Raw genomic sequence first — 21,997 nt, 5'->3', positions numbered from 1 at the left:
TCTGCCGGCCCGTTTATGTTGGATAAGTAAGACTCTACTATATATAAATGTGTTGGACCAGCTGAGCACAAAAAAACAAGACAAAATATTGTATACTATAGAGAGACCTCACTCTCCCTTCCCCTCAATGTAACTTCTTTCCGCTTCCACCTAGGAAAAGGAGCCAGACAATTATATAGGAACAGATCTGCTTTGTCCAATCAACTTTGCCCAGTCAAAATGAAATAAAATAAGCACGCCACTTAAGAACAGCAGACTTTGGTCCAGATATGATTTTGCCTTTGATTTTGTCCTTGGAGAAGAAGAAAACAAAACCCCCGGTTTTCCTTTTTAGATGGAAAAACACCTCTTATTAAGAGTCCAGTGCAGGAGGACTCTCTGCTCAGCACAGAAGAGCGCCCTGCAAAGCTTAATGAGGTGGTAGCTTTTATGGTTTCAATAAGAAGGATCACGAGATGTGTGAAGAATCTTGATAAGACTAGACGTCAGCTCTAGTTAATTTTTCGATGCACCTTCCTCAACTGAACATTATATAGGTGTTTTCAATGTGTACAGAAAATCTTACGGCAACCTTACAAGGACAGATTATTACTCTTCTATTGCAAGATACAGTATCAGTAGCTTATTTAAAACTATTTGGTAACAAAGATTTATTTAAAAACATATTTTTAATTGAAATTTCAAGTGATATATACAGCGAAAGAGTGAGAACAAATTATAAATAGGATAGAAGTGTGAAAGAAGAAATAAAACCAAAAAGAGTGTGTAGCTAATTAAAAAAGAAAAAGGGAGAAAAAAGGTAATAATAATAATAATAATAATAATAATAATAATAATAATAATAATAATACGATTTATATACCGCCCTATCTCCCGGATGGGACTCAGGGCGGTTTCCAATCATAAAAACAACACAAACATTACATAGCAACATAATAACACATTATTAAGCAAAGTAAAAATACAATTATAGAAATAAATAACACTTATATGACCTGATCAAGGTTGCTTGATTTCCATTCTTCTTCCTTTGCCCTTCATAGGAACTCTAGGTTAAAAACCCATTTTCCTATCTTTTTTCTCTCTCTCTTAAAAAAAAAGTCGCATTCTTTTCCTCCATTTCTATACCTAAGTATTGTCATATCTTTTATTTGTTCTTTTTAAAGTATTCCTCAAAATTAGTCCAATCCATCGCTTTCATTCCCTTTCCATTATTTTGTTTTAACAGAAAGGTCAATTTGTCCATATTTTTTTTATTTCTCTTATTTTGTCTAGCCTTTGTATTTTTGTGGGGATTAAATCTTGCTTCCAAAATTTCACGAAGACCATTCTAGCCGCAGTTATAAAATAAATAAACAATTTGTCTGTGTTAGAATTCTTTAAAAAGTCTGCATCAAACACTCCTAATAAATACACTTCCGGCTTCATTGGTAACAAAGATTTAGATCAGTTATGTTCAACAATTTTAGCCACAGTGTTTCTGAATAGAAGTGCTCAGTGCACACATAATTGTATTTCAGAATTTTTTTTGTGAGTTAGTATACATAGGCATGTTTTACTTAGCCTTCCTTGCAGGGTCACAACTTACAGAATATATTCCCAAGGGCCCTTGTCACACTACACAATTATTGCACCATAGTTCCACATTCATTGCCATGACAACATCACACGGAATCCTGAGAGTTGTGAATGGCCCTTCCTTAAATCAGAATTTTCACAATTCCACACAATACAGCCAAGGCAGGAAAAATGAAATTATAGTGCTACAAGTGCTGAGTACTGTGTTTTAATTTGTCCACATGGAGAATTTAGATTTGCAAGGGTTTTTCTGCTGTGCTTTCTCATTCTTCATGTGAACAAGAATGGATAAACAGCCCAGTTGAATTAGTCCAAAGGCCCATTTAGACTCAGATTCTTTCTTGGAAGAACAGAAACCAAACCTTAATGCAAGAAGACCCTTTCCTTGGTGTTTTTCCTGTGGCAGGTATTGTGAGATATATACTGCTCAGATAGTATACCAATGATCTGAACCCTATGAATGCCATTTAAATTACACTCATTGAAACATTCCTGGTAGTCGAAATACTGTATATACTTGAGTATAAGCCAAGTTTTTCAGCCATTTTTTTAAGACTGAAAAAGCCCCCCTCGGCTTATACTCGGCTGAGGGTCCTGGTTGGCTTATATTTGGGTCAGCTTATACTCGATAATATATGGTACATTTATTATTTTTCTCTATTATTATTGGTATTATTACATTTATTATTTTTCTCTATTATTGTTGCTACTATTAAATTTATTTTACTCTATTATTTTATTATGACACAGCAAACAAGATAGATATGCTGGATTTCGTATAAAAAATCACAAGTTGAACACTTCCCAAGTGTCTAGGACTGTGTGATGTATTTTCGGATGATGCGCGCAGATCCCAGAAGGGTGGCCTTTTGCAGTTGGCAGATCGTAATTTTGTCAATGTCTATTGTTTCCAAATGCCGGCTGAGATCTTTTGGCACGGCACCCAGTGTGTCGATCACCACCGGGACCACCTGCACTGGTTTCTGCCAGAGTCTTTGAAGTTCAATCTTGAGGTCCTGATAGCGGCTGAGTTTTTCCTGTTGTTTTTCGTCAATGCGACTGTCACCTGGGATGGCAACATCAATGATCCAAACCTTTTTCTTTTCCACAACTGTGATGTCTGGTGTGTTGTGTTCCAGAACTTTGTATTCCAGAAGCGGCAGAAATTTACTCTGTTGTTGTTGTTGTTACATTTATTATTTCACTCTGATCTTATTATTATTTCATTTATTATTTTACTCTATTTATTATTACAGTGCAGTCTCACTTATCCAACATAAACGGGCCAGCAGAACGTTGGATAAACAAATATGTTGGATCATAAGGAAGGATTAAGGAAAAGCCTATTAAACATCAAATTACATTATGATTTTACAAATTAAGCACCAAAACATCATGTTATACAACAAATTTGACAGAAAAAGTAGTTCAATATGCAGTAATGCTATGTAGTAATTACTGTATTTACGAATTTAGCACCAAAATATCACGATGTATTGAAAACAGTGACTACAAAAATGCGTTGGATAATCCAGAATGTTGGATAAGTGAGATTCTACTGTACTTGTATTATTTTCCTGTATTTATTACAGTATAGAGTCTCACTTATCCAACACTTGCTTATCCAACGTTCTGGATTATCCAACGCATTTTTGTAGTCAATGTTTTCAATATATCATGATATTTTGGTGCTAAATTCATAAATACAGTAATTCCTACATAGCATTACTGCATATTGAACTACTTTTTCTGTCAAATTTGTTGTCTAACATGATGTTTTGGTGTTTCATTTGTAAAATCATAACCTAATTTGATATTTAATAGGCTTTTCCTTAATGCCTCCTTATTATCCAACATATTCACTTATCCAACATTCTGCCGGCCCATTTATGTTGGATAAGTGAGACTCTACTGTATTATTATTATTATTATTATTATTATTATTATTATTATTATTATTACATGTATTATTTTACTCTATTATTATTAAAAGGATACATAAGCACATTTACATTGAAGAAGATGAGAACAATGATTTGATCAGAGTTGGACAGTCTTATCTTAAATTTGAGCTTTATGCAAATATTCAAAAACATTTAACGTACGTATGCCTCAATTAATGTAATTTTATTGGTATCTGTTTTTATTTCTGAAATTTACCACCCTCGGCTTATACTGGAGTCAATGTTTTCTCAGTTTTTTTGTGGTAAAATTAGGTGCCTCGGCTTATATTCGGGTCGTCTTATACTCGAGTATATATGGTAATTTGCCTCATGTAGCCTGTTCACTCTGTCCCACTAAAAGACAAGTCTATCAATAGGTGAATCCTATTGAATCAGTGGATCTACTGTAGTTGGGACTAAGAATAGGATTCAGGTCGCTATATAGCTTTCAGGGAATAGTAACCAGTAATAGCTTCTATCCTATGAGATCCGAGGATCTGTAATTTGGGAAGACACTTAGTAGTCTCTGCTAGACAGATCCCATTCTGTAGCTGAGGTTGTGCAGCATAGCAAAGAAACCTTAGTTCTGCTCCAAACTATCAGATCATTACCTCTCCTTCCATATTGCTGTATCTCCTTCAAGACTGACACAAAACTCAATGAAAGCTCCTGGCCACTACAGCTGGCTGGGAGTAGAGATGGAAGAGATATGCTTTAAGTACTGAAAGCACTTGGTCTGCTTTGGGGTAGACAAAACCCAGTTTTCTTCTGTGAAATGCTGAGAGGTATGTTATATGAATGGACCAGGACTCTGAAATTTCATTTTTTTGCATACAGAGGAGCTCTGTGTGAGATCAGTAGATATGACTCTAGTAGACCACCTGAATGTCAATAGAGGGCTATGATTAAGAAAACAAGATTGTATCAAATTTGTCCTGTCTTTGTTCTCACTGGGTGTAGGAATTGTGTTGATTCTGTTAACACATAGAATAAAATACTTTTGGTAGGTTTTGCAAAATGATACACTCTCCCCACCAAAAAAAGCCAAAACAAAACCAGAAAAGAAAGAACAGAGCTAGCGTAGGGTAGGGTAGCTCCGAGACTGATTATTAGTCCAGAAGAATCGAGATCAAAACCTGGCAGGGCTCTGTTTAAGGTTTCCTTAAACAAGACACTCCTTCCTCAGCCTCTGCCTGCAAAATCAGGATAATAGCAGTGACCCATTTTTCCAGAGATGGTGTAATACTGTATGAATTCAGTTTGGAGACTATTGATTCCTGATTGTGGTATGCAGCAAAAAGCATGAACTGCAATTCATTTGAAAATAGAATAAAATTGTGTGCTAGGCTATCCTGAATTGATGGCTGATTTCTAGTTATATAAACGCAGCCCAAAAGAAGCACTTTGGCTGTTTCAGGTGTTGTCCTGGGTACTGATTGATGGAGGGGAAACCTCTCTCTATAGTTCTGAGCTGAACTGCTTGATTTTCCTATCCTTCACCATGGACTAAGTAAATGCTGCATATTTTTAAGAAAATGCCATGCCCCACCAGATTAGGCTATTTAAGTTTTATTATCAAACTCATGTGGACAAAAAGGGAATTTTCCATGTTTACATTTAATTTGCTTGGGTATACCTAGCTGGTCTCGACATGGATGGTATGCACCTCTTGTGGAACCTATTTTTCATGTTATGAATTGTTTATGGAATGGAATCTACGCTATGAATTTTGCATAAAATAGCTGAACAATGAATGTGGTTGGATTAATGTGAGTTTGGCTTTTTCATGGACAGGTAATGAATTCATGATGTTTAATTGATAACAACACTATTAGTGAACCAATTCATTTGCATTTCCAATATAAACAACACTGGTCCTTCAAAAGCACACTAAGAAAAGGTAACACAGTAACATTACAGGGGAAGAATGCTTCCGTGTTACTAATGTTACACAAGGTGAAGAATAAAGTACATAATCATGATCTATCCAAATTGTTAAAATGGTATTTCTAGTCTTACACATATTTAGTCAAGTCAAGTTCACTTTATTACGGTCAGCGACCAGTTGGTACACATATTTAGAACATGGCAACTATGGGCACAGGCCCTACAATGTTCAATCAGATAACAAATAAATATTAAAGCGCTGAGCTGCTGAACTTGCAGACCAAAAGGTCCCAGGTTCAAATCCCGGGAGCGGAATGAATGCCTGCTGTTAGCCCCAGCTCTTGCCAACCTAGCAGTTTGAAAACATGCAAATATGAGTAGATCAATAGGTACCACTCCGACGGGAAGGTAACGGCGCTCCATGCAGTCATGCCAGCCACATGACCTTGGAGGTGTCTATGGACAACGCTGGCTCTTCGGCTTAGAAATGGAGATGAGCACCAACCCCCAGAGTCGGTCACGACTGGACTTAACGTCAGGGGAAAACCTTTACCTTTACTTTTTATAATAACTTGGCAAATTGAGCTTAAAACACAAACCATGGCTTGTGCAACATGTAAACCACAGTTTAGAACTGTTTTTCACGTAGTTCTGAACACTGGGCAGGAGGCTAATTCAGTACAGGATCTCATATTCTTCCATCAGACTTTAAGAGCTTACTCTCAGGGTGTACCTACTCTGCAGAATTACCGTAATGCAGTTTGGTACCACTTTGAGTGCCATGGCTCAATGGGATTTGCTGAAGCATTAGCACTCTTTGATAAAGAAGACTAAAGAACTTGTACTCTTGGCACCTGTTGTCCAGTGTTGGCGAATACTTTTCAACTAATGCATCCTGAGGATGTGGACAGGATTCTTGGTGCGGAGAAAACCATTACATATGTTCCTTCTGTTGCCTGTCCTGGCTCATTTAACAGACCAGAGGACAACTACCAGAGTGGATAAGGGAAGTGATTAATGCTTCCTTGAATCAAGACAGGTCCCAGCATGCCTCAAGAAGGTTGTTGTAAGACCACTTCTAAAGAAACCTTCCCTGAAATCTACTGTACTTGACAACTATAGGCCAGTCTCCAATCTTGCATTTTGGGGCAAGGTACTGTGCAGATTATTTAGATCTATTTCATCCTAGTGTCAAGCCTCATTATGTGATAGAGACAGCTTTGGTCACCTTGGTGAATAACCTACTCAGAGAACGGAACAGTGGGAGTCATCATCAGAGGCACTCACTCATGGCTGAGTATGATTGCCTTCCAAAGGTATAGTCTTGGTGCTAGGTCCATAAGTGACTGTGAAGACCTATTCAGGGTCTACATAGTCTTTCATACTGAGAACATACATTTCCAGGCAGAAGGAGTCACAACAAGGATTTGCTTGATGTGCCTTCCTCTTGGCAAATTTCTCTTTTTTGCCATCTATTTGTGCCTCTTCAAAATCTATAGTACCTTTGGTAACAGCTGACCTCCAATTGGATGAGTGCTTGAGTGCCAGGGATTTCTAGTTCTCAGTGTTTTTACCACACTTTTCAAGGTTAGCTTTAAGCACATCTGTAAATCTCTTTTGTTGTCCGCTGACATCCCATTTTTCATTTGGGAGATGGTGACCAGACATTTGGACTATGGGCTGGGCTGTGGCGCAGCTGGCTAGTAACCAGCTGCAATAAATCACTACTGACCGAGAGGTCATGAGTTCAAAGCCCGGGTCGGGTTAAGCCCCCAACCATTAAATAGCCCGGCTTGCTGTTGACCTATGCAGCCCCGAAAGACAGTTGCATCTGTCAATTAGGGAAATTTAGGTACGCTTTATGCGGGAGGCTAATTTAACTAATTTACAACATCATAAAACTGCCAGCAAAACACGAGGAATGGAATGAGGAAGTACAACCACTACTGGACAGTGAAACAACAGCTCCCCCTGTGGCCGGAATCGTGAAGCTGGAGAAAAACGTTAAATGCCTCTGTGTCTGTCTATATATGTTGTTTGTCTATTGGCATTGAATGTTTGCCATATATGTGTTCATTGTAATCCGCCCTGAGTCCCCTTCGGGGTGAGAAGGGCAGAATATAAATACTGTAAATAAATAAATAAATAAACTATCCAGCAAATCTGATGGTGGAGAATCATTGCTTCAATGAAGGTGGTCTTTGTTTTTTTCCAGAATGCTGATATTTGTCTGCCTGTCTTCCCAAGAGATTTGCAGGGGGAGGGTGTCCCTGCTGGTTCTGCTGGACCTTTCAGTGGTTTTTGATACTATTAACCATGATATTCTTCTGAGTTGCTTCTCTGGGATGGGGTTTGGAGCTACTATTCTTTAGTGGCTCCATTTTTTTTCCTAGAAGTGTTTTCTCAGAAGGTGGTACTGGGGGATTCTTATTCAATTCCTTGGACTGTGGTGTCTCTTGCTGTTCAGTCATGCCCTCTATGCTATTTAACATCTACATGAAACTGTTGGGAGATGTCATCTAGAGCTTTGCCACCAGGAATAATATGAGACAGAGTGAGTAGGATTCTAGAATGGATGTGTAGTTTTAGAAAGTATTTTAATATTTTATGTCTAATGACACAAAGGGTTTACTCTACTCATGTATAAGTCTAGAAATTTGAGTTAAAAAAATCAACTCCCAAAATCTGTGTTGACTTATCCATATGTCAGTGTAAATTCTGTGCCTTAATCCTTCTCAAAAAAGGAATCATTTCCTTCTCTAAGTAGAGTGGCAAAAGGCGAGAACTTACTCCATCCTGGGATAACCTAAAAGAAGCACCGACTCTCTTTACTCTCTCTGTAGTTGAGCCACTTTTTAAAAATACCTAGGTTGGGAAATGGGCCCAGGCGGCTAGCACTGAGTCGCATTGGTGCTTTCTCCTCTCTGCCGAATGTCCCTTGACTTATTCACAAATCACATCAAAATCCAAATTTATAGCCCCAAACCTGTACGTGACTTATAAATAAGACTAACTTATACATATAGGTTTTTAAATTTGTTATACTCATATTTTACTACATTTGCATTACAGTGTTCCCTCACTACTTCGCGGCTCGTTTTTTGCAGATTCGCTGTTTTGCGGTTTTTAAATAAACTCTGAAAGAATATTATAAATCATAAAAAATTACAATTTACAGCCTAAGGAAGAGAGGAAGGAGAAGCCAAAGGGAGAGAAAAGGAGCCCAAGCGGCAACAGGAGGAAAAGGAGGCGATTTATCAACACACGATTGGTTGATAAAGACTTAAAATAGTGTATAACTACTAAAATAATGTATAAATAATAAAATAAATATAGTGTTCCTACTTCACGGATTTTCACTTATTGTTGGTTGTTTTAGAACCTAACCCCCGCGAAAAGTGAGGGAACACTGTATTTTAATTTGTATTGTGTTATATTTATTGTTAACCACCTGAAATCCCTATAGTGGGAGAAAGGCAGGATAAAATTCAATCAATACAAAATAAAATGACAACTCGTGGGATTCCATAGCATTAACTCATGGCAGCTAAAGAATACCAATCTGCAGTGTAGAGGCACACTCCATCCACTGAAGATTTTAGTGAATTAAACTTGTTTTCCAATTGCCAGTGCTCATATGCTAAAGGGTGGTAAAGCTACAAAACCAAATCAAAGTACTGTAAAACCAAGAAGAAGGGAATGATTAATCTGTGATGGCCCATTCATATAGGCATATTATTTGAGACTATCGTCCACGATCGATGAACATTCAAATCTTGGATTTAAGCTTACAGAGGAGAAGAACTAGAACTAGTTAACAGGAATGGTGGAGAGTATCTTCTGTTTATAATCAGCTTAAGGGGTTTGCTAAAGCCATGGCTCTAAATTGCAAATATCTAGTTTAACCTCCAGCTAATTTTGCTACAGTTATGAGCAAACTGTAGCTTACAGATCTGAAGGTAGCCCAGGCATATGCTAGGTAATTTTTTCCATTACAAAAGTCTAGGCAGAAGGCAAAAAAGGGGAGGTTCCACAAAGGTCAAAAGCCAAGAATGAATAATCCTTACATGTCATCCAACATAGAGCTCTGTTAATCCAAAAAACAAAACAAAACTGTACAGGACAAATTTTTCATCTGACTGAGCATATCAAGGAAGACTATGAGAAAGGCTGCATTACGGGAACAGTTTTTGTGGACCTTACAGCAGCCTATGACACGGTGCAACATAGAAAAATGCTGCATAAAGTCTACCATACCACCCGGGACTTTGACTTTACAAAAACTGTCCAGACCCTTCTGGAAAACGGCACCTTCTATGTGGAGTGTCAGGATCGGAAAAGTAGATCCTGAATGGTTTACCCCAAGGAAGTATTTTTGCACCGACCTTGTTTAACATCTTCACGAACGATCAGCCACAACCACCATTCACAAAGAGCTTTATATATGCTGATGACCTTGGCCTAACAACACAAGCAAAAGATTTTGAAACAGTTGAAAGCCAACACACTATTGCCTTGAAAGATCTCTCCAGCTACTACAAAGAGAACCACCTGAAGCCTAACCCTGCCAAGACACAAGTGTGTGCTTTCCACCTACGTAACCGTGAAGCCAATAAGAAATTGAAAGTTACCTGGGAAGGCCAAGAGCTCGAACACTGTTTCCATCCTAAACATCTTGGTGTCACCTTAGATCGAACACTAACATATAGGAAACACTGCATGAACACCAAGCGCAAAGTAGCTGCACGCAACAACATCCTGCGGAAACTTACTGGCAGCGCATGGGGTGCAGACCCACAATGAATAAGAACATCAGCCCTGGCCTTGTCTTTCTCAACTGCTGAGTATGCCTGTCCTGTCTGGCACAAGTCTGTCCATGAGAAGCAGATGGACATAGCACTGAATGAAACATGTAGAATAATCACAGGATGCCTTAAACCTACACCTGTTGATAAACTCTATAAGCTAGCTGGCATTGCCCCCCCAATGTGCGACGGGAAGTTGCTGCTAACGGTGAGAGAAATAAAGTCAAACTTTGTGAAAGCCACCCACTGCATGACTATCAGCCTCCTCCCAGTAGACTCAAGTCAAGGAGGAGCTTCATGAGAACCACCACTCCTCTTGACGTTCTTCCAGCTGAAGGGGTCACTTGGCCTTGGCCAAAGTGACTCCATTTTAGAATGCCTGTCTGCTTTAAAAATCCAGGGATCAGTCTGTCCCCCATAAGTATAAAGTTTGCAAACTTGCTGTCTTAGGACATCATGTGTTTATGTTTAAGCAAGAATTCAGTTGTGGTCAGCCGATTCTGAGAAATGTATGCAATATATAAATTACATGTGTTTTGCTTGCACCTGTCGAAAGTTGTGGTTAGAAGTTGTTGACAACTCAGGAAATTCTAGCTCACCACAAACTGAACTGGGAATTTCCAGTAAAATTTAGTTCAGAAAGAGGAACTAGAAATCTGTAAACAACCAGGGTATAAAAAGGACCCCAGAGCTTGAGTCGGGGGAGACGATCTTTACTGACCCCACCACTACGTGTGGTCATCGTCTACCTGTAGCTACAAATAAAGGTGTTTTTGTCCTCAACCTTTGGACTCCGAGTGGTAACTCATAGCAGCTTGGTAAGAACCCGACATTCTTATTTTAAGTGTTTGGGGGAACTCCCAAATCACCCCTTTCATTTCTGGCGCCCAACGTGGGGCTCGAATTTTGGGATTTGTAGTTTTGCCAAGACTCTGTTGAAGTCCACTCGGAGTTGCTCTTGGGAGCAAGGCGTGCTCCCTCCCCTTCCAGGGTGCTGCGTACGGTCCGCACCGAGACGTGGCCACGGCCTCTGAATAGAGGTAAAGACCGGTGGTTCCCTTCACATCACCCGAGGCAAGGGAAGGCGTGCTCTCCTCCAAAACAGAAGTTGTGAGACAACCACCACTCGTGGAAAGGCGGCCGCCGCGGGACGGGACGAAAATTAGGCAAGTATACCTCTTGAACCGCTTGTTGTTGTTGTTGGGTTGATCTTTCACACCCCGGTGGGTGGGAAAGAAGAAGCTTTGCGGGGAGGGAAGTTTTAAATTGTAAAGATAGTTCCAGGTCCCGTAGGAATCCCTTGGGAACCAAGAGAACCCCATAGGGAGAAAAGAGCTCTAGGAAAGACCTGAAAAGGGAGATCCAATCGGGTCTAGGAGGCAAACCCTAGTAACAAGACGTGCACGGGTGATCCAAACACGGTCCGGGGGCATACTCCATTAGGAAATTGGTTTTTTTACATACCACCATGGGTGGGAAAGAATCAAAAGAATCGGGAGGGTCCATGACCCCCCTCCAATGTATGTTAAATAATTTTGAGCAATTTAAGAAGTACACTACTGAGAAAGGAATGAGGCCAAATAAGTTGCGTGCGTTATGTGAGTTAGAATGGGTCTCATTTCCCCTCACTCCCCAGTGGCCTTCCAAAGGTTCACTCGATCCTGTTCTGATTTTAAGTGTTTATAGATTTGTTGCAGACGTGCATCCAAATCAGTTCAAATACATCTCAGCTTGGTATGATGTGGTGCGAAAACAGCCTGAATGGTTGGGAGAATGTGAATGCATGAATGAGGATGATGTGATGACCGAGAGGAAGAGAGGAGTTGGTTCAGGTGATTCCCAAAGGGAAATTGACACCCCAATGGGAAAAAAATGGGGAAGGCAGTACCTCCCCTATCCAAATTCAGGGGATCCGGCCCATGAACCTATGCCGGCTCGCCCATATACACCTGCCCTCTATCCTCCACTGTCACCACTTAAAGGGGGAGGTGCAATGGGGAGATTCCACCCCACTGCAGCTGCTAGAGTCCCTGTGCGGGAGCCTGTGATGGGTTCTAGCCTCGGACCATACCTACCCCCGGAAGAAAGTGAATGGAATCTGAATGGAGCAAAAGCACAGGCACTTGAGGAATTGGAGCAAATGAGAAGGGCTCGTAGGTATGGAAAGTTGAGTGAAGTTGAGCCACCACAGCTGGTGCCCATCTCTCCAGATGATCAAGGGAACCATAGGTTTGGAACTAGGAATCTGTTTCAGTATAAACCCTTCACCTCTCTTGATATTTTGAATATCAAAACGGCCCGCCCCGCTTGGACAGAAGATCCAAGGGGCATGGCAAATCTGGTTGAAGGTATCATTCTGACACATAATCCTAGTTGGATGGATTTGAAGCAGTTGATAGAAATGTTGCTGACCGCAGAAGAAAGAGTGTTGTTGACTCAAGTAGGTAGACAAGAGGCTGTGAGAGAACATGCAAACTCAAATAGTTTAGATGCTGTTGATGTATACCAGGAAAAAGTGTTCCCAGTGAGAGTAGACCCTCGATGGGATCCAAATACAGCAAATGGTAGGGATTCTTTGAGATTGTACCAGAAGTTAATTGTTTGTGCTTTGAAGAAAGGAACTCCAAGAGTTCCCAATGTAAGAAGGATTTACCAGATGGAACAGGAGCAGGATGAAAGTCCGGTGGCATTTTTGGAGAGGCTTAGAGAAGCATTTGAGAAGTTTTCTCCTTATGATATGAAGGATTGGAATGATCATGCCGATGGAAAGATAGTGTTGAAAAGTGTTTTCATCAGCCAATGTTGGCCAGACATACGGAGAGAGTTGCAGAAGGAGGTGGGGTTGGCCCACCTGACATTAGAAAGGATATTGGAAATTGCAAATCAGGTTTATTTGTCTCGAGAGGCTATGCAAGTGAAACGGGAGGAGGCGAGAGCGTCTCATAGAGCCAAGGTTTTGGCTGCTGTGTTCCAGGGAGACCAGCCCAGTTGGGGCCCGGTTGCAGCCGGGCTAGTGGACCCAGCCCTGGATGTTTATGGGCTGGCGTCTTGTTGTTAAAATGTAATTCTTTAAGTCCTTAGTAGTTGATTTCGCCGAAGATGCCAAGGGTCTAGAGCAGGGGTCCCCAAACTAAGGCCCGGGGGCCGGATGCGGCCCTCCAAGGTCATTGACCTGGCCCCCGCCCTCAGTTTTAGACTTAGGCTCGCCCAAAGTCCAAAATGACTTGAAGACACAACAACAACAATCCTACTTAGCTTGCCTATCTCATTGGCCAGAAGCAGGCCCACACTTCCCATTGAAATGCTGATTTTACATAGTATGTTGGTTAAAATTGTTTTTATTTTTAAATATTGTATTGTTCTTTAATTTACTAATACTGTGCAATCCGAATAATATAATATACTAGCTGTGCCCGGCCACACGTTGCTGTGGTGTTGTCCTAAGTGGGTTTTTGTTTGTGGAGGCAAGTATGAATGTTGTAATTAGTCACCTTGATTAGCACTGAATGGGCTTGCAGCTTCAAAGCGTGGTTGTTTCCTCCCTGGGGGAATCCTTTGTTGGGAGGTGTTCGCTGGCTCTGGTTGTTTCCTGTCTGGAGTACCCTTATTTTCAGAGTGTTGTTTTTTATTTACTGTCCAGATTGTAGACTTTTTAAAATGGGGACTGCCAGGTTTTGTTCATTTTGATGGTTTTCAGGAACCCAATAATAATAATCACATATATTCCGCGCGCATGCGTACATTGCCTGTTGTGGGTTTTGGCCTTTTTTTGGTGTTGTGATTGTGTTTTTTGTGTGATTGTGTTGTATCTTACTGGAGGCAGGGATGATGGATTGTGTTGCCAATTTTAGAGTTTGGGCGGTGTTGGGTTTTGTTGTTTTGTGAGTCGCCGTGATGCCAATAGCCTTTTATAGATATAGATTGTGTATACATATAATATTGATAATAATCTTATAATATAATACAATATAATATAATATTTATTTATTACAGTATTTCTACCCCTCCCTTCTCACCCAATAGGGGACTCAGGGTGGCTAATAATAATAATACAATATAATAATATTGTGTAATATAATAATATTAATTGCATATTATATATTAAATGTACTATTACTAATAATATTACAGTACAGTGGTATAGTACAATATAGTAATATATAATGCTAATATTGTGCTATGCTAATAATATAATATATTGTAAGTACATAAAACTTGCAAGCCGCTCTTAGTCCCCTTCGGGGTGAGAGAGGGTGGGGTATCAATGTAGTAAATAAATAAATGAATAAATAAATAATTGTTGTTGGGGGTTTTCTTGCACTACAAATAAGACACATGCGGTGTGCATAGGAATTTGTTTGTATTTTTTTTTCAAATGATAATTCGGCCCCTCAACAGTCTGAGGGGCCATGAACCGGCCCTCCACTTAAAAAGTTTGGGGACCCCTGGTCTAGAGTTTGTGATTATATACTCAGGGTGGGGGTGCCAACCACTGCTGAGAGAGTTGTAGAGGTCAGGCGTGCCATGTCAAGGGATGCAATCCCTAGGTACGGGATGCTCTACACATTGGGGTTGACAATGGCCTAGCCATTTGTTCACCAGGTGGCAAAGGCTCTGCCTTTGTGCACCAGGTCCTTGGGTGCCTAACTCAGTTGTTAGGAACCGCTTGGAAGTTGCATTGTGTTATTGACCTTAGTCTTCGGGGAAAGAACGAACAGGGCTCTGAAGGGAAGTCCAATCTCTGGACATGTTGTTAAAATAAACTATATAAGTATGCTGGTGTCATCCCTTTTCCCGTTACTGCGCTACATTTTTTCTTACCAGGAGACCAGGCTTGGCTGAAAAATTGGCAGTGTAATCCCCTCGGCTAAGGTGGAAAGAACCACTGGAGGCGTTCGACCACTGGAGGTGGTCCTGATAACTCCTACTACTGTGAAGTTAAGAGATGTGAAGCCGGGGTACATTACACTTGCATCAAAAAGGGACTACACCACCAAAGATCCTGACTCCTGGAAGGTAAACCTGCATAAGGACAATCCACTCAAACTCACACACCCTAAGGGTCAAGCTACCAAGAGCTGCCCTGAAGAGGAGGGGCCCGAAGCTACCTAGAGCTAGCCCCAGAGGTCAGGTTACCAAGAACCGCCTTGAAGAAGGAAGGAGGGTACACTTCCGAGAGTGTCCCAAAAGACCGAATGGACACTTGGGTTTGGGTGTGGGGAATTGTGGGTACCTGTGTGGGTTGTATTCTGTTTCTGTGTTGGCTAAAGTGTTGTAATATTGAGGACAAACACAAGGGTAAAGATGAGGACACAATTGTGCTTTTTAATGTTCATCATGATGCCGTTGGTGCAGGCCCATATGGGTTGGGACAGGAACATGTTCCACCAACTAATTAAAGATATAGTAAAGGAAGCAGAAGTAAAAGACTGCTGGGTTTGTGCCCATAGCCCTCGTTCCCAATATGAGGGTTGGGTCATGAAAGCAGGTCCATTGCTGGATCTAAGTGGATGGAAACTGTTCACCCCTTGGACATACACTGACCATGAGGGGTTGACTGATTCGGCTCAATTTATGTTGGCCCATGATGAATTTGCACCAACCGCATCAGCCTGTTTGACACGATCAAAAGATGGGATCTCAGAGATTGAACATAAGAATTATCCCCAAGCCACCCTTATAGAGGTAGGAGATTACCCCCATTGTAATTTCTCTCTCCCTGTATACTATGACAATATACACCATAGAGTTAAACAGCCACAACCACAAAGATTAAGAAGGCAAGCTTCCTCGCCAGAGGGTGATGACAAGACACCACCCTCTCGTCCGGCACGTAATGGGAAAGCAAATAACCCCCCTAAGATGTATGTGGTTAAGCCCGGGTCGGAGCTGCCTCAGGCAGCAATTCAGCCACCTGTGGCGGGAGCGGCGGCTCCACCACAACTGCCTGTGGGTGGTGCTGAACCTTCACCACGATCACCAGTGGCGAGAGCTGCACCCCCACCGCGGCAAGATCTGGTCCGGACACGAGGAAACTTCCCAATGGAATATCAAATTCCTGGTAGGCCAAGGCCCGGTATTTTGCTTGACAACCATGCCATGGGAGGACTGCCTCCGGGATATTTCTGGATATGTGGGAAGTGGGGAGGTAAAGTCTTGCCCCCACTGTGGGTTGGTACCTGCACCATTGGTACCCTAGTCCCCACCAATATTGAGATACACCCGCGAGAGCAGCCCCTGCAAGCATTGGGAGCAACTGACCGGTGGAACAGGCCTAAAAGATCATATGATGAAAAACGTGGCTACAATCCTGATAATACGTACCTAAATGAGGGAGAAAGATTTGGAGCAATTCTGTTTCCTTGGGTGGGAGCTGCCCTAAATGTTAAACAACTGAGAAGGATTTCCGCACAGCTGGAAATTATGGCTAATCAGACTGTCTTTGGCATAAAAGCACTCCAGACCGAAATTGATTCATTGACAGGAGTTCTCATGCAACACAAGATGGCGCTAGATTACCTTTTGGCGGCAGAAGGCGGTTTATGTGTATGGTTAAATATAACCTGCTGCCATTACATCAATGAGTCTGGAGTTATTGAATCTGATGTGGCCAAGATTAACAGCGTTGTCTTCACCATAAGGGCTAAATACACCCCAAAGGGAACCGGCTGGATTGATTGGCTTTTGAATTTTTTTCCGGATATCTGGTGGCTGAGGGACCTCATCAAAATATTGTTTGTAATTTTGCTGATTGTAATTCTTGCCTTGCTTTTTCTGCCATGTATCATGTTGTGCTTGAGAAACATGGTTGCCAGACTGATCACTGATATTTTCACTCAGCGCAGGGAAGTTCAGCGTGTCATGTACATGCAGTTAAACACCATGGAACAAGACACCACCCCACTGTAATTGGGAAGGTGAAATAGCCTGTGTAACCAAGAAAATGTCTTCCTTGGTTACAAGAAAAAACGGGGGAATGAAGGGGTCACTTGGCCTTGGCCAAAGTGACTCCATTTTAGAATGCCTGTCTGCTTTAAAAATCCAGGGATCAGTCTGTCCCCCATAAGTATAAAGTTTGCAAACTTGCTGTCTTAGGACATCATGTGTTTATGTTTAAGCAAGAATTCAGTTGTGGTCAGCCGATTCTGAGAAATGTATGCAATATATAAATTACATGTGTTTTGCTTGCACCTGTCGAAAGTTGTGGTTAGAAGTTGTTGACAACTCAGGAAATTCTAGCTCACCACAAACTGAACTGGGAATTTCCAGTAAAATTTAGTTCAGAAAGAGGAACTAGAAATCTGTAAACAACCAGGGTATAAAAAGGACCCCAGAGCTTGAGTCGGGGGAGACGATCTTTACTGACCCCACCACTACGTGTGGTCATCGTCTACCTGTAGCTACAAATAAAGGTGTTTTTGTCCTCAACCTTTGGACTCCGAGTGGTAACTCATAGCAGCTTGGTAAGAACCCGACATTCTTATTTTAAGTGTTTGGGGGAACTCCCAAATCACCCCTTTCACAGCAACAGCAAGAGTGTCCTTCTGGGAAGCTAAACCAGGCAATCCCAACTGGATGACCCCCCATGAGGGTCTGCCTCCAAGGGCAAACCAAGAATGGGCAACTTGGAAGTCCCTAAATAGACTGAAAAGTGGAGTGGGCAGATCAAAAGACAACCTGGCAAGATGGCACTACCTGGAGGAATCCTCCACCTTGTGTGACTGTGGAGCAGAACAAACAACTCCTCATATGTGTGCTTGCCCACAATGCCCTGCCTCATGCATGGTGGAGGAGTTGTTTAAAGCTACGGACAATGCGCTTGCTGTTGCCCGCTTTTGGTCTAAAACTATTTAGCTGTGATTCCTTTATTTTATCGCTTTTAAACTTATTTATTATGCAATGCTTTTGACACAAAATAAAAAAAACCCCAAAATTTTGCTAACTATAAATGCAACATTTTTACATTCACGTTAGCAATTAAATTTTTTGATGCAGAATTATTTTTGCACATATTTTTTATTTGACAGAGTATAAATCCATTGCATAAAAAATCTTGGTCATGTTACCTTCTGTGGGCTTTGCTTCATTTGGCTCCAGTTTTTGCATCTGTGAACCTCATGTATTGTATTTAAAAGCATTTCGACTGCAACATCATTCTTCCTCGGAGAGATGATTCTTTCTGACTTTTCTATTTAGAGATTGAAAGAATCAAACAGCCTTACAGGGTTGTGGCAAAGCACTTGAGTTAAGTGGTTCCCCTCCCCTCCCCTTGTATTACTTATTTATTAAAACTGGTGGAGCATAACTAAGATGATGAAAAAAGACTAAGGGAATATGGAATACAATGGCCTTCAGATTTTAATGGGAGATATGGCTGGAAGCTATTTGTAAATTATTAAAAAAAATTGATTTTATTCTTCCAGCCACCCTCCAAGGTGTATTTGTCTGCCTTATTATATTTGCCTTGTGTGTTGTTTCAGACCACTTACAGAGAATTGCAGGCTCTTTATGGGCCAGACTCATTCAGTCTTACTAATTAAATATGAAATTTACACTGAGGTGCTGTGTGTGTTTCTGTCTCCCATCACCCCTTAAATTCTGTCAATGGCTGCACCAATTTCCCCCTCTAGAAATATTAATAACAGGTCAGTGGTGAAACTCAGAGACAAACTTGCTCAAGTTTATTAGCCAGGGTCTGTTGGCCATATTTCTGGATTAACATATGTTCACATTAGTTGGCTGTTCATGTTCTGGTTGTTCACAACTAATTAAAACATGTATTCACTGATGAGTAAAATTTGCTCAAGATAGGGCCTTCCCAAAACAGGTCAATGCCCAAAGTTTTGATGTACTCTTGCATTCTTTCATGACACAGATGGAGTAAGTCCCAAGAGCTCTACTAGTCTGGATTATTTGATACCTGTATAGCACAGCCAAGGATGCATAATACAGTCCACAATACCAGTTCAGCCAGTCATCGAGTTATAAACATCTGATTTACAAATTACTCATAGTTAAGAATGAGGATGAGACAACAGGAAGGGAAATTCACTCCTGAAAGATTTATCATGGGGAAAAGGTGTCTCCACTGAAGCTTGATCACCAATCCTTATTTCCAGAACAAGCCAAATGTTTCAAAATGCAACTTTCACAGAGGCACAGACAGTAAAACTAACACCACATGAGTTTTAAGCCTTCCCCATGCTATCTGAAGCATATATATATATATATATATATATATATATATATATATATATATATATATATATCTCCGCGCCTGCACACACACCTACCTATATTGGGAGTGACACTAAAAATGTACCTGCTCCGACTCAAACCTACAGAACCTATCTTGTTCGTAACTTGGGGACTGACTGTACTCATAGAGCTGATAACTGCTATTATTACTGACAACTTAAGATGGTTTTATATATTGTTATATTCTAGTCCTACACACCACTCTTACCTTAGTAAAGGTTTCCCCTGACGTTAAGTCCAGTCATGTCCGACTCTGGGGGTTGGTGCTCATCTCCATTTCTAAGCCGAAGAGCCGGCATTGTTCGTAGACACCTCCAAGGTCATGTGGCTGGCATGACTGCATGGAGCGCCGTTACCTTCCCACCGGAGCGGTACCTATTAATCTACTCACATTGGCATGTTTTCGAACTGCTAGGTTGGCAGGAGCTGGAGCTAACAGTAGCTGCTCATGCCGCTCCCGGGGTTTGAACCTGGGACCTTTCGGTCTCCAGCACAGTGCTTTAACGAACTTCGCCACCGGGGCTCCTTACTCTTACCTTAGACATAATAATAATAATAATAATAATAATAATAATAATAATAATAATAATAATAACTTTATTTTTATACCCCGCCTCTATCTCCCCAAAGGGGACTCAGGGCGGCTTACATGGGGCCAAGCCCAAATAAAAACAATAACAATATAGAACACAACAATAGACAAGAGATATGCACAATTATAAAAAATTAAACATTACCCAATAAAAATAAATGACAAAAACTAATAAAAACATGGATTAAAACAGAAAGGTTGTAAAAGTAGACTGGGTAAAGTGCACCATATAAATATTGTAAACACGAGGTGACTGATAAAGTGCTGCAAATTCTTGGAAGTGCAAATTTGGAATGGGAATAGACCCTGTGTCTATATCAAGTTGACAAAGGTAAAAAGTGCATATTTACTTGTAGTATGTACTTGCAAGATAAATCAGTATGGTGGTATCTGTGGCATTTGAATCTGGAAAGCTTTTAAGAAGATGACAGGATTACCATGGGTACATCCTCACTGACAATTTAATGTCCTTTGAAGTTGACTCCAAACTGTGGCAGCCAGAAAATGCATGTTGCCAAATCACACTGCAATTGCTGGAAAATCCCGGTTAAGTCTCTTAATATGTTTTGTTGAGCAAGGGGAGAATTGATAGTATACCAATTTCCTCCACTTCTAGCAACCACTTCTGCCCCCCCCCCCACACACACCTTCTTAGGCCTCTAGAGTGCTGGTGGATATCTTACCTGGAAATAGGGAAAATACTATGGATTCTGGAACATGTTTGAGATCCCCTTCCATGATTAATGTAGTTATCTTTCTGATCTCAAACTTGTTCAAGATATGACAATCTAATCATCTGCACAACAAAACCGGTTTCTCCCCAACTGGCTCCGAACCGAACGAAATGGTCAGTGTAGATGTGCCCCCAGACATCCCGAAATTTAGGACAGAGGACTGTCTGAACATGCCAGAAAATAAACCTTTTTGTTATGTATGTGTTCTCTCTCTCCTGCCCCCTGTGAGTTCAGTGTAGCTTCCTTAGTCTGATAGACATTAAACAACAAATTTCTGATCCCACTTGTGACAAGCAATAAGGGTTGCAAACCCCAACAAACGATATCTTAACAATGAATACATTTGCTGTGGCATAAGCTTTATTGGAATCAAGTTCATTTCATCAGAAGCAGCCCTGGAAGCTGTAGCCCACCAAACCGTATGTCATGGTAAATCTTATACAGTAGGGTCTCGCTTATCCAACATAAACAGGCCGGCAGAATGTTGGATAAGCGAATATGTTGGATAATAAGGAGGGATTAAGGAAAAGCCTATTAAACATCAAATTAGGTTATGATTTTACAAATTAAGCACCAAAACATCATGTTGTACAACAAATTTGACAGAAAAGTAGTTCAATACCAAGTAATGCTATGTAGTGATTACTGTATTTACGAATTTAGCACCAAAATATCATGATGTATTGAAAACATTGACTACAAAAATGCATTGGATAATCCAGAATGTTGGATAAGTGAGACTCTACTGTATTTTAATTTACCACAGGTCTCTCTGTTTGTTTGCTACAAGAGAAAAACGTGGCTATTCTTTATACTTGGGGCTTTGTCTACCGTGAAGTCTCAATCCTCTTTCCTCCCCTGAACATAAACACAGAACCTGCTCCCTCCAATTTCCCCAGGTTTCCCTGTGAGAAATGTAATTTTAGTATTCTGAAGCAAAACACTTTACCTCCTTTAGAATACCAATTAAAAAGTCAATATGAAAATAAGTTATTAAAAAACAGTCTCTTGTAACCGAATGCTCAGCAATAGTGGAAATCTAAAAGAAGTCTAGTAAAATACTTTCCAGAGTGATTTTACAACCTCAAGTAATTAAAAATGCATGAACTGGATGCCTTTTCCCTTCTTTGCCCCCTCTGCCCAAATAATTTTCAATAATTCTTGACCCCAAGTGTTTTGTGCATTGAGCTACAAAAAGAA

The 21,997-nt window shown here is 40.7% G+C and overlaps 1 long non-coding RNA gene across 1 annotated transcript in view; it reads left to right on the top strand.

Annotated features, from left to right (window-relative positions):
• Nucleotides 1–1,562: 1,562 nt before the first annotated feature.
• Nucleotides 1,563–21,997, top strand: part of LOC134297617 (uncharacterized) — a 39,422-nt gene continuing 18,987 nt past the window's right edge. Inside the window, exon 1 of the long non-coding RNA XR_010004416.1 lies at nucleotides 1,563–1,984. This is a non-coding gene — a long non-coding RNA (uncharacterized LOC134297617). The remainder of the gene's footprint in view (nucleotides 1,985–21,997) is intronic.

The sequence above is a fragment of the Anolis carolinensis genome, chromosome 3, assembly GCF_035594765.1.
Source record: "Anolis carolinensis isolate JA03-04 chromosome 3, rAnoCar3.1.pri, whole genome shotgun sequence".
Taxonomy (NCBI): Eukaryota; Metazoa; Chordata; class Lepidosauria; order Squamata; family Dactyloidae; genus Anolis; species Anolis carolinensis.
Note: the sequence above shows the minus strand (reverse complement) of the source record. Positions and strands in the feature narration are given on the sequence as shown.